The following is a 15,973-nucleotide window of genomic DNA, read 5'->3' on the forward strand; positions in this document are numbered from 1 at the left end:
ACGTTAACAAAAATGCTGAACCACCATTAACCCCAGCCCTCCACCAACACTGCTCATGTCACAAGACCGCCTTGACAACATGATCTTTGGGCAGCCAGTGACGAGAGGAGCTTTCGGGCGGCAACATGACTTTGGGGCAACCAGTGTTATTAATTATTATTAATTGGCTTGGGGGAAAGGAAATGGCGCAGTATCTGTCTCATATATCGTTGGACACCTGAACCGCGCCGTAAGGGAAGGGATAAAGGAGGGAGTGAAAAAAAGGAAAATAGAGGTGCCGTAGTGGAGGGCTCCGGAATAATTTCGACCACCTGGGGGTCTTTAACGTGCACTGACATCACACAGCACACGGGCGCATATTTGCGTTTCGCCACCATCGAAACGCGGCCGCCGCGGTCGGGTTCGAAGCCGGGAACTCCGGATCAGTAGCCGAGCGCCCTAACCACTGAGCCACCGCAGCGGGTGGCAACCAGTGACCAGAGGAGTTTTCAGGAAGCAACGTGACCTTTGGCCAACCAGTGACCAGAGGAGGTTTCGGGCAGCAACATGATCTTTGGGCAACCAGTGACCAGAGGGGTTATAGGGCAACAACATGCCGTTTGACCAGTAGGTGGACATGCACGGTATCTTTCTGTAATAACGTATCCTTTGGGCAACACGTGGTCAGGGGAGTTATCGGCAACAGCTCGCTCCTTTGGCAGCAAATTGACAAAGGAGTTTTTGGACAACAACGTGCTTAATGAACACCATGATACTAACGGAGTTTTCCGGCTACAACGTACTTTTTGGGCCACAGGAGGATCAAGTTAGTTTTCATGTAACAGCATGATCTCTGGGCAGCATATGCAGACAATGTTTCGGATACTACATATAAACGACGACGCCGACGGCAACCACTTTACTTAAAACAGAGTTCTTCTTGCATATCTTGGAAGCAAAAAAGAATAAGTTTGTTCAAGGCGTAAAGAAACAACAGCTGAAGCCTTGACCGTTCAGTGAGGCGCGGATAGAGCGAGGAGAAAGGACAAGAAAGACAGAGTAAGCAAATAAGCATGAAAGAGGGGCAGATAAGTGTAGTATGATACGAGCAGTTTAAGTAATGCCCAGTCGCCGACCAGATCCCACATCAAGGACCACCACACAGTGTCCACACACTGTGTCCTGTACACAGCGGAAAAGAAGCAAAACAATCGCATCTTCCGGGTTGAACGGTGATAGGGATACAATGGGGGCTGCAGCAACCCTTGAGACACGAGTTGACCCAAACTGGTGCGTGGGGCCAAGGTTACCACGTCTCGGCTGTATTCTTATTCTTTTTAAAGCCTCAGCATAACTTCGTCTCTCGATGGCGACGAAACAATGTTTGGGAGCGCCGCGTAGCTGGGCGGCGAAATCCAATTTGCGAAGCGGAGACTCCCATATGTTATGAGAGTGCATTCTCAACCCGGAAGCGTTGTGTGCAGCGCGTCGCGAAAGCTTAACGCACGTTACGTTTCGTGGTAGCTGAAAGCCGGAAGTATAGCTATGGCTTCATTAGTATCATCTGTAATCGTGCTTATGTGTGCTTTAATATATGTGTTTTCCTTCGGATGTTTACTGTACTAACACATAACGGAAGCAGGCACCTATGTAGCTGCGCAGTGAACGACCGTCACATGGCAACGATAATTGTTTGGACAACACATGCAGTAGCAGTCAGTATGATAATAAACACAAGGAGCGGATCTATTGTAGCAACACATGTTGAAATGCAATCCTGATTACCTGCCTTAGTCTTAATTCCTTACTTTCAACTGAAATAAGAAACGGGCATCTTCACAATTTTGTCTCACCGCGGATTTTCAGAGCCCTTTGGTCCGGCAGGTAAACAGCCAATCCGCGATACAACCTCGCAAGTTGTAACAGCTCGTTATTGCCCTTAGGTGCGACGAATCCACTTCCAGCAGGCCAATCAAGACCCACTTCCGGAGCAAATGGTATTTAAACGTTGGTCCTTGGATTCAGATGACGTCAGCCCCAGCTCCTACGACGCTGCTCCGTTTTTAGTGACACATAGCGTACAGAGAACGTTCTTTTCGGAACACTTTGTAGAGTGCAGTTGCGCGTTCAGATTTAAGGCTTTCTCGCTGACCAGCGCAGTGTCCATCCCCTGCTGATGTCACCACATCCTAGCCTTATTCGTTTATCGCTGGGAAATTGAGGACTAAGTAGGGTTCAGCCCACCTGGGCACTATACCTCATTGCAAGCACAGAGGACGCAAGTAGGTGGTCCAGAGCAAAGTGCAGCCTTGAATTTCAAGCAGCAACAAAGGTCTCATACTTCACAGAGAAACCAGGCTCAAGGACGTCCTTGGGATTATAGTTACTCGACCTCTGGCTTTCCGCTCAGGTCTTGCCATCGCCTTGTTGTTGTTGTTGTTGTTGGTGGTGGTGGTGGTGGTGGTCGCAGGCACTGCACTCAACCTCCGGACTTCCTGCCGATGCAACTTCTCAGTCCCGAGGGAAGGCCAAGAGTGCGACCGCATTTGTTCCAATGAGGAGAAACATGACAGCGGGAGCAACCTCTGGCTTTCTGTAAAGCGGGAAAGCGACACTATGCGAATATGTGACAGTTCTGGAGGTCACGCAGAGTAATGCAATGGCGCCAGAACTTGGAGAGGCTTCGCTCCTGCCTTCAGTGACGTCATTTTTTCACTAAAAGTGGAAACGCGAGTTTCCCAACTTCGCTATTGTCAACCGCGAAATGAAGGTGTAGTGCGAGCCATAATGATCGAGTCGCTACCCACTACAGTGTCGCCTTTATCGTATAACCTGTCACGCAAAAGGCCATACACGAGTCGTACAGCAGTGCTTACAATTTGCTTGTCTGACAGACCTCTTGAGCCCTATGAACGCGCAAAACATTTCAGGCCAGCGTTATATTTTTATCCCAAGGTCCAGGATAAAAAGCCGGTCCTAGGTTTTGTTAACCTCCGTGCTCTCTATTTGTCCTAACGACGTCCAACGTAACCTTTAGTCCTCACTTTTGCTTGTAAAGTTATCCATCAGTTTCAATAAAATCACATATGCAGTTGTTCGTTCATAATTTATATACTGGTGACATTTTTTCATCATCACGGATACGTTTTTCTTGTGTGTGTTATAGATAACGTAGGTGCACCGTAATAAAGGCTCCTACTGCATGTGGGAGCCATAAGTAAATATTTCAAAAGAGTGCATATGCTAGAAGCCAACAGTCACCGAAGCCAAGGAAAGCACAGGCGAATGTTCTTTTTTATTATTGATGGCACTAATGCATGAAAAATTAAAAGCGTAATTATTGCATGGCTGAAAGATAACTGATCGGAAAGTAGAAGAAAAAACACAAGGCACCGGCGGGATCCGAACCTATGCTCTCCGAATTTCACGTACTATACGTGTAATTCGGAGGTGGTGGGTTCGGATCCCATCAACGGCATTTGCTTGTTTTTTGTACTTTCTAATCAATTATCTTCCAGCCATATAATAATTGCCCTTAATCTTCCACTGATCAGCGAAATCAATAAAAAACAACATTCCCTAGTGCTATCCCCCTCCATGTTAGAAGAGGAAAGGTGAAGCAAAAAAATGTGCTAGTAAGGACTTGATCAAAAGTTTTCAAGCCACGTGGTTTGATTCTGGGCAGTGTAGCGGACTTTTTGCGGCACCGTTTAAAACGAAAAAGTCTTGAAAGATGAGAATTGAGGATTCTCCTTCACTTGTAGGGACATGAAGTTTTAGATGTATGATAAGTGCTTCACAGCACGGCTAAATGTAAACAATACGGCCCGTAGACTTTTGACACTAAGGGTGTACGTTACAGTCCCGGTCTAAAACGAGTTAGGCCTAGTCCAGACAACTTTTACTCGGGACCATGGTGGCACGACTAACCACCATATGTTCACGCACACACAGCGGCGCATGGGAAGTAAACTAATTTCGGCGAGGAAGAACTTTGATCCTTGGCCGCTGCTTCCGTTCTCGTTCTAATGCGATTTCGTGATTAAAACGAAGTCAAAGGCTCCTGCAAGAAAGAATTCTTGACCAAGTGATTCGTTGCGCTCAATTGTTCCTTTTTCCATCGCGGTTTATAACGCGTTAAGATGGCTTATTTCGCGGCGTTAACAATGAAGTCTCCTATAGTCCCACTAGAGGGTGCTTTACTTGTGCAGAAATAAAAATAAAGAAAAAAATTGGCGATGGTTTAGCTCTGGTTAAACCTGGAGTGACGCGATAGCTACAGCTGGCCGCGTGGAACTTGGCCGCGTGACGAACCCCGTGACGAACCAAGTGATCAGGCACGGCGCTGCGCCACCGGCAGCTGCTCCGCATCACGTGACCAACCACGTGACAGCGTGGCGGCGCAGCCACAGGGTCGCAGTGCAGCCACAGGGTGGCGCCACAACCGCCACGCCACGCTGAAGGCTCGAAATGCTACCGTAATGCAGCTATCGCTACAAAAACTAGCACGGTGGCAGCCGCCAGCACCCCGTATCAAACGGGGCGCTCATATCTTCCATCCATGCATCCATCCAGGATAGGAGAGTCTGCCTTCTAGTACCTTCAGAAGACAACGCAATGAGGCGTGGCAGATTAAAGCAGGATTACGAGCCAATGCGCCGCACTGCACCGTCTGCATGAAGGAAGTAACCAATGCGGAAGTACTAGTCTACTGTTCGCTTCTATTCATGGCTTCCGAAAGATAAACATCCGGACAAGCTATAAGAATGCTCTTGTTCACTGTCAGCCTTACAAAATAAAAATGTAGCGATCATTTTCACAGGCGTAACCACTCATTCATTGCTAATGTCGAAGTTTTCATGTGATTCCTGCGGGTGACAATTACGAGCTATAGCAATGCTTGCGTACATTTCCAGCCTATTGAGAAATAACGCATAGGAGCTGACTTATCGTTTCAGTCTTTGCTGCATTAGCAAAACCAAGACTCGAAAAGCAAACGTAAATACAAAAAAAATATGTAAAGTTAGAAAACGCACGCAGAAACAAGTACTGGCCTTTCAACTTAGTATTTTATAATACTTCAGGCTCTTCGTAAAAAGCACTGCAAAGCGAAACTACCTTTGTACGTCTGAGCTACTGCCCGCGATCTTACATTCTATAAAGGAGCTGGAATCCACTAAGTATGGAACGAATAGTGCTAACAAAACGTAACAAAACGGCGTCGACAAAGCGCAACACAGTATTTTCGCTTTGAGCACGGATTCCGTCCGTCATTTTCTCTGCACAGAACTTCCCGTAACATCCATTACCCTGGTGTTACCCTCAGGTGAGGGCGTAATTGAGAGCATAAGTCCAGCTTATGCGAGAACTGAAATAGTAACGTGAAGAACACGAGTCTAGTTTCTTGAAGCATGCACTAAATAATAATTATTAAAGCGAGAGCTTCACTACCCTAGTTTGAGCCGCGCTTCGCGTGGCACTAAATTTGACCTTCACCGAGTTAGAGGTCATGCATGGTTATCAGTCGCACCACAGCTAAGCCCTGCAGCCTATATCTTGTGGGTCATCTTGGTGTCGCACCACATGGTCATGACCTTTGATCTTGACCTTTATCTTTGAATTTTGACTTTACGATGACCTTTGACCTTTGGGCAATCCCTCAGCCTTGTGTGAGGGAAAAGGTGAGGGGTCATGCGATTAGTCACATGGATGACATCGCGTAACCATTGCTGTGAAGCTTTCGCTGAATACCATGTTTAACTATGCTAAACCTCTGCCAATTTTTTGCATCAGCATACAACGCATTACCTCAAAACGAACTGCAGTGAAATGATGGACATAAGCCGTGAGGTCAAAGCTTCATAATCATGCAAAAGAATAGATAGAAATAAAGCGACTGAAAGCGGTCACCCAGATCAAAGTGAATTCTTTAAGGAGTACTTGTGGATCACGACGTCCACCTATACACGCCGGTTATAGTAACATTAGTGACAATTGTTTCTAAAAAGTTTTACTTTTTGAAGTGAAGGATCTGTATTGTACATTAGTATAGGCTTCTGCAATATTATAGATGAAATAATGGCTGTAAAGCTCACGCTCTCTGAATCTTCCGAGAATCAAATAAACACAGCTTCAGCAAATCGCACAGCTCGCCTGACGAAGGGAGAACTCGTATCGGTCATTGAGTTTTCGTGTAACGCATTTCGTTTCCTCCAACGACGGGACGTGGCCATACTTTTTTTTTTCCGTGGCTTACAAAGGAATTCTCCCAAGTCTTAAAAGCAAGCTGAACTAAAGCAAAGTTGATAAACAGTTCGGAAACGTTCAGCCCGAGTTTGGTCGAAATGGCTAAATCACTGTGAGTAAAGACGCCCCCTACGACAACGCGACAGCCTCTCCGCCGTTGAAGATATTTCCCACGTACCGTACGCGCCAAGGATCAGATTACGAGGGTCCTTGGAAGTTGGTGAAATCAGACGCATTCTTCTTCGCTGACATTTGGTTCATCTTTTTTCACTTTTACCAAAGATAAGCGAAATTTTTTTTCTGCTCTTTGTCTTTTCGTTATAGTTCCCTCACTACCCAACAATTTCACATAATAGACCTCGTTCGTTAAATCCTTCGGTGGGGGGAATGGCGACTTCCTTTTGATAGAACAGGAAGTTCACGTCTTATCGCACTAAAACTTCTCTATTTTTTTTCTGTCAAGAACGATTTCTTTTCTTTATATTCTGACTCAGCCAATACTCAAATGGCTTCCTGAAGTTTGATGCAAACATCAAAACACGGGCCTCCAGGCCCATAAAAAAAACGAGGCAAAGTTAGTAATAGCTGCTGTTTACTAACTCTAATAGCTTAAATCAACCTTTCCACTAACCTTTTGCAAAGCCCTAAAAATAAAGCAAGTAAAATTTTAGTAACCATAGCTTTTTGTAACTTTAACCGGCTCTTACTAACTTCTTCATAACTATTCGCTAAAATACATCTAACAGATGACTGCAACTTGGTTAGAGCAGTTTCCCGTGCAGTTCGTTCCGTGACAGGTTTATGTTTAGACAAATATGCTTTTGTACACAATTAGGCACCCGTCGTTCCAATGAGGCCCAGATACCCGATGTCTATAAGCACATGCGTAATACTGGCGGTGTCGTGTTCCGTGACCCTTTCTGTTCTACAGTGTTTGTGTTTTATCAGCCTTCGGTAACTGGTGCTGTGGCGTAAAATTGTTTGCTTACTTATGCCCCCACCATGTCTCAATCTTGGTACTTGTTTTATTGTATTGTACGGCCTGTGGTGATAGCTATTCTGACGCTGTTCAATTACGAATTTCTTTAGTACTGACATGTTTTATTTTAATTATCCCAAACTGAACACATAATAGAAAGTCTGCAGAGACAAGGAATCTAAGGCATACAAATCCGTGTCCGAGATTTGCAAAGGAAGTTTTCCTTCATGTCATCCGTGTGGGTGTCCCATACTTTTCTCGGATAATTTGGCTACGTAATGTTTTCCAATAGCCAGCATCGTATCATAGGGTGGTTCGAGATGCAAATTTCGGGTCTTCTAACTGCTGCCAACTATCCCATGTTGTAAAGGTATGTTTCTAAATTCTTTTGCTAGTACACAGCATTTTTTTAAACTGTGGAAGTTGCGGCTCGTTCCGGCTCGCATGGAAAATTTAAAGCGTTCACAGTATCTATTTCAGTCGAAAATATAAGGCTCACAATACACGTCCAAAGCTGGCCATAGCGACATAGCAGTAGCAGTACCAACAGGGCGGAGCTGTCATTAACAAATACCACTCCGCTGACATCACAGGGCTTCGTAGCCCAAAAAAGTTCTGACACTGCGGCCCAACTCTCGAATAACACGCGCAGTGAACAACAAAACTAGGGCGACGAATCTGGCGGGTGGCTCAATTGCTGCGGCGTTCCTTTGCTGAGCAGGATGTTGACCGTCTAACCCGTTGACCGAAAGCCGTTAACGGTTACCCCGTTCACCGTGAACGAATTCCATCAAGTACTGCACATCTTTACCTTGCTTTTTTGGCTGCGGAGAAACTACATGAAGCTTTTTAAACCGTCTTAAACGACCAAGAGGGGGACCGTGGCTTGGTGAAAACTCGTTAAAACTCGCCCAAGCAAATCGTCCTGCGAGACGCCACCACAAAGCGCCAGTGGAAAGATCTCGGCGACGTCCCGGAAGTGACATCCACCTGACGTCCATCTAAAACGGCTTTGTCTTCTTCTCTCTCGGTCGGACTGCGGAAGTAAGTGACGAGCTTTCAGCGACAGGTCAGGGAGTGCCACGTGTCGACGTATTATTTTGTTTGTTTCGTTCTACCAGACGCCACTATGTAATGTTCTTGGGCGCCTCTCGCTGACAGACCGCCAAGGTGAGTCGCTCCGTTGTCCTGTATGCAATCTCAAGCGAAAGTTCGGCTCATCCCCGTGAAATTGCCAGCGGACGAGAAGAGGATTCCGCTGTGGTTTTCTAGCAGAGCGAAAATATACTGAGTGATTTTGTTTTTCGTTTCTTAAACAACCCTAAGTACAAGCGACGAGGTCACGTTACTTTTCAACTTCATTTTCAGACTGACCGTCCAACTAAAACGTTACTGCTTTTAAACGACTCCTTAGAAGCCCTATTCCGTTCCCTTCGAGAAGCTGTCTGTTCTATATTATACGGAGGACAATTCCTAGTTAGACTCACTTCCGCAATAGAAAATGTAGTACCAACTAATTAAATAGAGAATGTTTCTCGTATTGTCAAAACGTTGTGAAAAGCGTAGAGAATATTGTTACGACGAAGTGGCAGTGGAAGACGAAGTGGCCTCCCGCGTGAGAGGACGAACGAAGAAGAAGCTCCTTGTTCGTGTTGATGCTCCCTGCTACCGGGTGTAGAGGGCCTAAATCAATACCGGGTGTAGAGGACCTAAGAGTAGATGATGTTGATGATGATGATGATGATGGTGGTGGTGGTGGTGGTGGTGATGGATTTTTCGGCGCAAGGGCATCTAGGACCAAAGAGTGCCAAACACAAGGTTTTTGGTTGGCTCGATCAGGCTAAAATATCTGCACATGTTAAAATCAATACCGGGTGTAGAGGGCCTAAGAGTAGATGATTTTGATTATGATGATGATGATGATGATGGTGGTGGTGGTGGTGGTGGTGGTGGTGATGGATTTTTCGGCGCAAGAGAATCTAAGACCAAAGAGCACCAAACACAAGTTTTTTGGCTGGCTCGATCAGGCTAAAATATCTGCAGATGTTAAAATCAATACCGGGTGTATAGAACCTAAGAGTAGATGATGTTGATGATAATGATGATGATGGGTTTTCTTGGCGCAACTTCATCTAAGGCCAAAGAGCGACAAGGCTTTTGATTGGCTCAGGCTAAAATATGTGCACATGTTAGAATCGATACGGGGTGTATAGCGCCAAGAGTAGTGAGTATGTGCATGATCATAGTGTGTCAAGAGAGTGTAGAAGTCAGGTGGAATAGCCTAAAGTGAATTATAGAGCCTAAAAATTGTTTTAAGAGGTGTTATATATATAAGACGAAGCCAGGTAGCCTCAACCACAATCCTTGTTTGAGCAAGAAAGGCAATGCCTCTGGCAGCTACGGCTAAGCTCAAACTTCTCAGCAATGAGGAGGGGCTCAGGTTACTTAAAATGACAAATGTCTTCCTCACAATTTTAACTCAGTCTTAGAATGCGTGGCCCTGATATTTTTGTACAGCCATGATCTTATTTATGAAAGTTGGTGATACTCGGCCACTGCCGGATATTCGAAAATTTTTGGATATTCCACTTCTCGAATCAAATATGAATCGAATAACAAAGATATTCGATTCTTATCCAAAATTCTCAGAAATTCGCTCAGCCCTATTTCATACGTTATCCCACCAACTGTGGCACATTTATGTGTTTATTCCGCCAATTATATGCACACAGCAAAATCACAATTATGTGCAGTGCTAACAAAATTAAAATTATGAAGCAGTGAAACTCGCAAAAAAGAAAATGAATACATAGTATTATCGTTTTCTTTGCGCCTGCCATTTTAAAAACAAATTTAAAAAAAACGAAGTGCTGGGGCCTATTCCCATATATACGAGTAAAACTTCTAGGAGAAAACAAAAACTGAAATTGGAGCCATACGCCTTCGCCGCCTGAAGTATATTCTGCGAACCATCTGAAATACATTACCACAGTCTCATTTCAGTTCGGCCAGTAGACCACCAGCAAATGTCAGCAAAAGGATACAAGCCCCTCTACAGTGCCAATATATATGCAAGAGTAGCTGCTCCTACCGAGTGCTCCTCAGGAAGAGATGGCGCAATGCCACGCAGGCGATCTGTATGAGCGCGGAACGGGCATCCGTTCATCTTTCAAGTGTTTAAGCTTCGCCAGCCTTTGCTTTTTTTTTGGAAGTGAGGCTCCAATATTCTTATTTGCTTTACTACGCTCTTCCACTACTTGCTTAGCCTTTTGTCGTGCGTTAATTTCCCGTGAGAACTCATTTTTATCTCCCCGAAGCTACAACCAGTGTCAATCTCTACTGTGTGTGTGTAGGCTTTTTTTTTTAATTCGAGAGGCAAAGATAGAAGCAGCCTTCCGTGTCCCGACGCTTCGTTCTGGCCCAAGTTGGTACTGCTTCATAAGTTTGCAATGGCTCAACACTACCAGGACAAGAGCGAGAAGTGACACAAAGACAGTGCTGAACTTACAACTACATCTTATTGAAAAACCGGGCAGTAGCCTGGCAACACAGGTTAAGAGGTCAAAGAAGCGAGGTGCCCGGACTCTGTTCTTGTGGCGAGCGCGGACAAAGTTATACGTACATTGAAGTCATCGGAGCATGATTCGGAACGGCGAAGGGCGCCAAAAGAAGGCAAGCAAGCGGTGGTCATGCCATATGTACAGTATGGGTCAAAAGTCTTAAGGCCACAGTTTTCAGCTGCAGCGAAATGAATGTTCCTAGAATGGTCCGTGTACCGGATCATTCAAAGCACAAGTCAAGCAGGAAGCTTCTCTACCGCAAGAAGAAACCTTCTACTAGCATTTCAAGGTCATTCAGGATTTAATAGTGCTGTAATGGCTCTGTTACGCGGTTGAAGCGAAAAGTGTTTGGCCTCAAGACTTTTGACCAAGGCTGTACACGTCCCATCACACAGACTAAGGAAAGTGGATGCTAAGCACTGTGTGAACATTCTTTTCTCAGCCCCTAACAAACTATAAAAAATAGGCGCGGCCGTTCAAAGGAAGTATGAAGGACGCAGGAGGAACAGACATCATGTTAATCATGTAAGTGGATGTGTTCCGTTTAGGAACGGTATGGTGTATTAAATTCATCTTTCTTGTGGTCGTACTTACATAGGCCAGACTGGTCGGTGTATTAATGTGAGGCTAATGGAGCATGCTAACTTAGTAGAGAAGATGAAAACTAATCTAACCAAGCACTGCTTCACCTCTGAATGCAGTCCGGTTTTGTAGACACAGAGATGCTGTATCGGCATACATACAGGCGCACAAGGGAACTGGCTGAGGCGTTACACATTATTAGGAAGAAAAAGGTGTGTCAGTGGATCATCTGCAACGATATCAGCCAGGAAAATGAGCCTACTGCATAATAAATAATGCATCTGTGTACGTACCTTTAATGTGTGGTGATTTTATCTGTGTTAGGAACACTTTGACTGACGATGCGCATGTGCGCACATTTTTGGAACGTGTAAATTGAAGCGTGTTCTTTTCAATAACACATAGTTGTAAGTTCAGCGCCGTCTGTGTGTCACTTCTCGCCCTTGTCGTGGTTGTGTTGCGCCGTTACAAAATTATCAAAGATGGGCACACATCATCACCATCATATTGATCAGCCAGAATAAGTCTTTACGAGAACACCCCTCCCGCTCCCTGTCAGAAGTCTCGAATTACACTTGCATAGCACCCATTTCCGTACGCCCTATCCCTGCCACGGGAGCCGCATCCGACATATTCTCAACTTTTGCCTCTTCTCACGCCTCTTGATGTCCACTTCGCAATTTCCCAGGCAGCACTGAAACATTGCAGTATTGCTTTTTTTTTGGACTAACGTTGTTCCATGTTCTTAATGTCCTTTCCTAATGGGCACTGAAACTCTACTAGACGTCCGCAGAACGTCTCAAACGTCCTCTGGACGTCCAAGTGAGTTTCAGTGCCCATTGGGTTTAGTCTAACGTTTTTGTAATGTTATATATAAAAGTTATAGTAACCTTCCTCTAACATTCATGAAACATTTCAACAATATAAATGTAACATGAATGTAACATTTTTGAAAACTATTCAGCAAGAATGCATGAGCATGCGGGCTCGCTACGTAGTAAGCTTCAGAACATCACAACGCTTTGCAAGAACGGACAAAGAAGGCGAAAGAAAGATGCCCACAATAAAGTACAACATGCAACCAAAGGTGGGAATTTGACCTCAAAAATCTGGACCTCGGCTCAACCTTAAAAGGAATTTGCCGACCTCACTCAACTTCAACCTCATCAGTTGAAGTTGAGGTCTCTTTAGACGCCCTATCTTCACTTTACCTGAGGCCACTGCTGACCTCACTCAACCTCAATTGTGAGGTTGAGGTCGGCTGCTCGACCTCAGAAAACAAACAAAAAACAAAACAAAAGAGATTAAGGAGTTTTTCAGCTAAAAACAATTCTGAGAATCCTGTGAGACAGAAAAGCCAAAATGATGATGGTATAATTTTATAAGGTATGTACAGACACTATTGATGTGCACGCAATAGGAGAAGCTTATAATCTGGGATGAACCCTCAGAGAGTATATGGCCTGCGGGCAGGAGTGTCCCACACGCGGTTACCACCAGTAAGTCGGTGAGTACTTCATACGTGTCAATATTTGGCAACCTGCTTCGTGTATACTTGTTCGTATTGGAAGCCTCTCGCTCATTCACGCACGGACCGGTAATTCACTAACACAGACCTTCTACACCATCTACCAGAAATTAGGAGGAGGGGGGGGAGGTATTCAAGATACTCTTTTCAGGCTTGAGAATAGTTACCGAATTTAAAGAAACTGGTCGTCGATGTACTTTCCAATGCGACGGTTATGCAGGCGCATATCAGTATATTTAGATTTTCTAGCTCTATCCGGCAGAGCGAGAATGCTCTTTTCAGTCCTGTGTGCTGCCTTAGAAAACACTTAACAAGCTGCGACTATAGTATGCCAACAGAGGCGCGTTGCATTTATGTCTGTGTAGAAGCGAGCGGATTCTTTTATTAGATGGCTCAATTTCAAGGTCATATCCGCAAAAAAGTGTCCGCAAGAAACGGCACCATGCGACGTCACGAGTCGACGAGTCACGCGACGAAGAAGATAACGTCACATAATTATTTATTAATAATTAATATAACTAGGTAACTCTAAGCCTAATTGGTATAATTAGTGGCGGCAGCACGTGAGTGTGGCGTCATACCAGGTCACGTGACAGCGATGTAGTGTGCTATCAAGCCTAGTCACGTGACGATGCTGCAATATGACATCACACCTACTCACGTGACAACGATGTAATTTCTCGTCATACCAGGACCCCATCCACTTCCTTCCATCCCCATTTCAAGATCCATATGGATCTCACATTACTACACATGCGCGCATGATGCATTACAAAGAGTTCCCACAGCCCGGTCCACATTAATGACATTCGGATTGTCCAGCAATTAAACGCGACAGTTCTCATGTATGACATACTGCAAAGATCATGCAACGACACATGCGTTTGACTCTCGAGATGATGACGATGATGATGATGCTAACAGTGTATCCTTATGAGCCAGGGGAAGACTGATATACCGCTACCAAATTAAATCTTCTGAGAATATTGAATAAATATTAAGCATTAACCAGCAACCGAAGACAATTATGGTGCGGGAAAATAGTAATACCTGAAGCTAATAATTAAGGATGATGATGTTGATGTTCCTGGGAGGTCAAGACCCTCCTCCGTTTCCGCCACTTCCCTCCAGGTGGCGATGGTAATGGTTTCGAAATCCTGGGAATTCTCCGGTTACTCGGTGAACCCGCGGCATTTTGAAAGAAAATGGCTAGATTACGTCTTCGAACACTGTGCCAACTATTAAAATCACAGAGGTCAAAACAACTGGCCTAGAGTGGGCAGCGTGAACCGCTCTCTCTGCCCAGAGTACCATGGCTCAACGCTGAAATTTCCCCGCAGCGAAATCTTTTTCGGAGTCCCCCCCCCCCCCCCCCACAGCGGGAAAAAAAACGCCTAACCCTTACAAGATTTCTTTAGACAGTCTATTTTACTGTCCATAGACTTCTGTCTATCAAGTCTATAGATTCTCTATAGACAACCCATAGAGAACAGTCTGTAGGCAACACAAATCCTATGGACAGTCTATAGACAATCTATATATTTATGGCCATACAATTATAGTAGACTTTTGTCTATAGACAATCTATAGACAAGGAATAGAGAAAAATAAATATCTATAGGAAGAAAACAGTTTATAAGAAGTCTATACACTGTCTATAGGCCATTTTTGTAAGGGAAGTACTCATACGCCTCAACAGAATTCCGGGTACCATTTCCTCAACCAGCCTGAGACAAGCTGTTTTAAGTCACTCCCTTGTTTTCCTTCAAAACTTAACTAATCAATGGTACGCCAGCATCCTCGACGTTTTTTTACCCACGAGCACCGCGCGAGCATTCTGCGAAGCCGATTAAGATGAACGATGGGTCTCTGCAAAATAGTTAAAGGAAAGATAACGTGTGGTGCCTGGTCGTCTGCAAGGCAGGCCGCCAACCTAAATGATCCCATACGAGAAAAAAAATACGAGGATTATTAGAAATGAGCAAACAAAAATCTCACACTAAAAACAGACGCGAACAAGAGAGTGCCCTATTAAACGTCATATTAGAAGGTTTGAATCAGCGACTCAGCAGCACAGCGCGAGCACACAATCAGTTCTATTCATACATCTTCATTAAAAAAAAACTGGAAGGAATTAGCTACCACATCACCTTACATTCATACAGTTTTGCATTTTTTCAACGCTGTAACACCGCTATGCTGGTGCGTTCGCCTCCTGTTGCGGTGTTTCGGCATAATAAGCGAATATCAGAGAAGGAACAAGGAACCGGAGACCAAAAGAGAGGTTCTTCGGAAGGATAGAAAAGCGAAATTATATTTTCATTTGCTTGCATTACGGAACGGGAATGTAAAGAATTAGTGTCAGATTCGAAAGGGGAAGTCACTGATGAAAAGCTTCGACGGTGTTATACAGGTTTTCCTGGATTCGTGCCTTTTTAATCAAATCAGCAGGTGTCCTTGTTAGGAACCACCTGAATCACATTCCCTCGCCTGTGCCGACTACTCCAATTTCTGTTAAGTCAGCTTGGAATGTACAGCAGGATCCCCTTCATTCGACTGCAAGGCAAGAGCCATGACGTCAGCGCCGCCAACGAGCATGAGCACGAAGCAGTCATGCTTGGGGCCATCCGCGCTGCGACGAATTAATTGCGTGCTTATTGGACTGAACCTATTTGTTTGCGGCATCAAACAAATCTACCGCGGATCAACGTGAGTAACGTGCTTTGCGTGCTCCCGGGAGTTTGAGCCAACCGGCAGGCAGCCGGGTGCTACGCCAGCAGGGCAAGGGGGAAGGGGGAGAGTGGCGTGCTGTGACAGTAACACTCCTTCCAGGAAGGCCAGAGGGGTGCGTCTTTTCCCCAAGGAATTGGCGTGCTCCATGAGGCGTACATTGATACATCGGCCGGACTGACCTATGTACGTAAGACCACAAGACAGCGGGATCTGGTAGACAATGCCATTCCTGCACGGGACATATTGATTGACATGGTTGATGCTACACACACAAGAGAGTGACTGTCACGCCATATGTTCACAACGTGTCACACCGGTTTAAAAAAGTGGGGGCTAAGTACGGAGTTAATGTTCTTTTTTCAGCTC

The sequence above is a fragment of the Amblyomma americanum genome, chromosome 9, assembly GCF_052857255.1.
Source record: "Amblyomma americanum isolate KBUSLIRL-KWMA chromosome 9, ASM5285725v1, whole genome shotgun sequence".
Taxonomy (NCBI): Eukaryota; Metazoa; Arthropoda; class Arachnida; order Ixodida; family Ixodidae; genus Amblyomma; species Amblyomma americanum.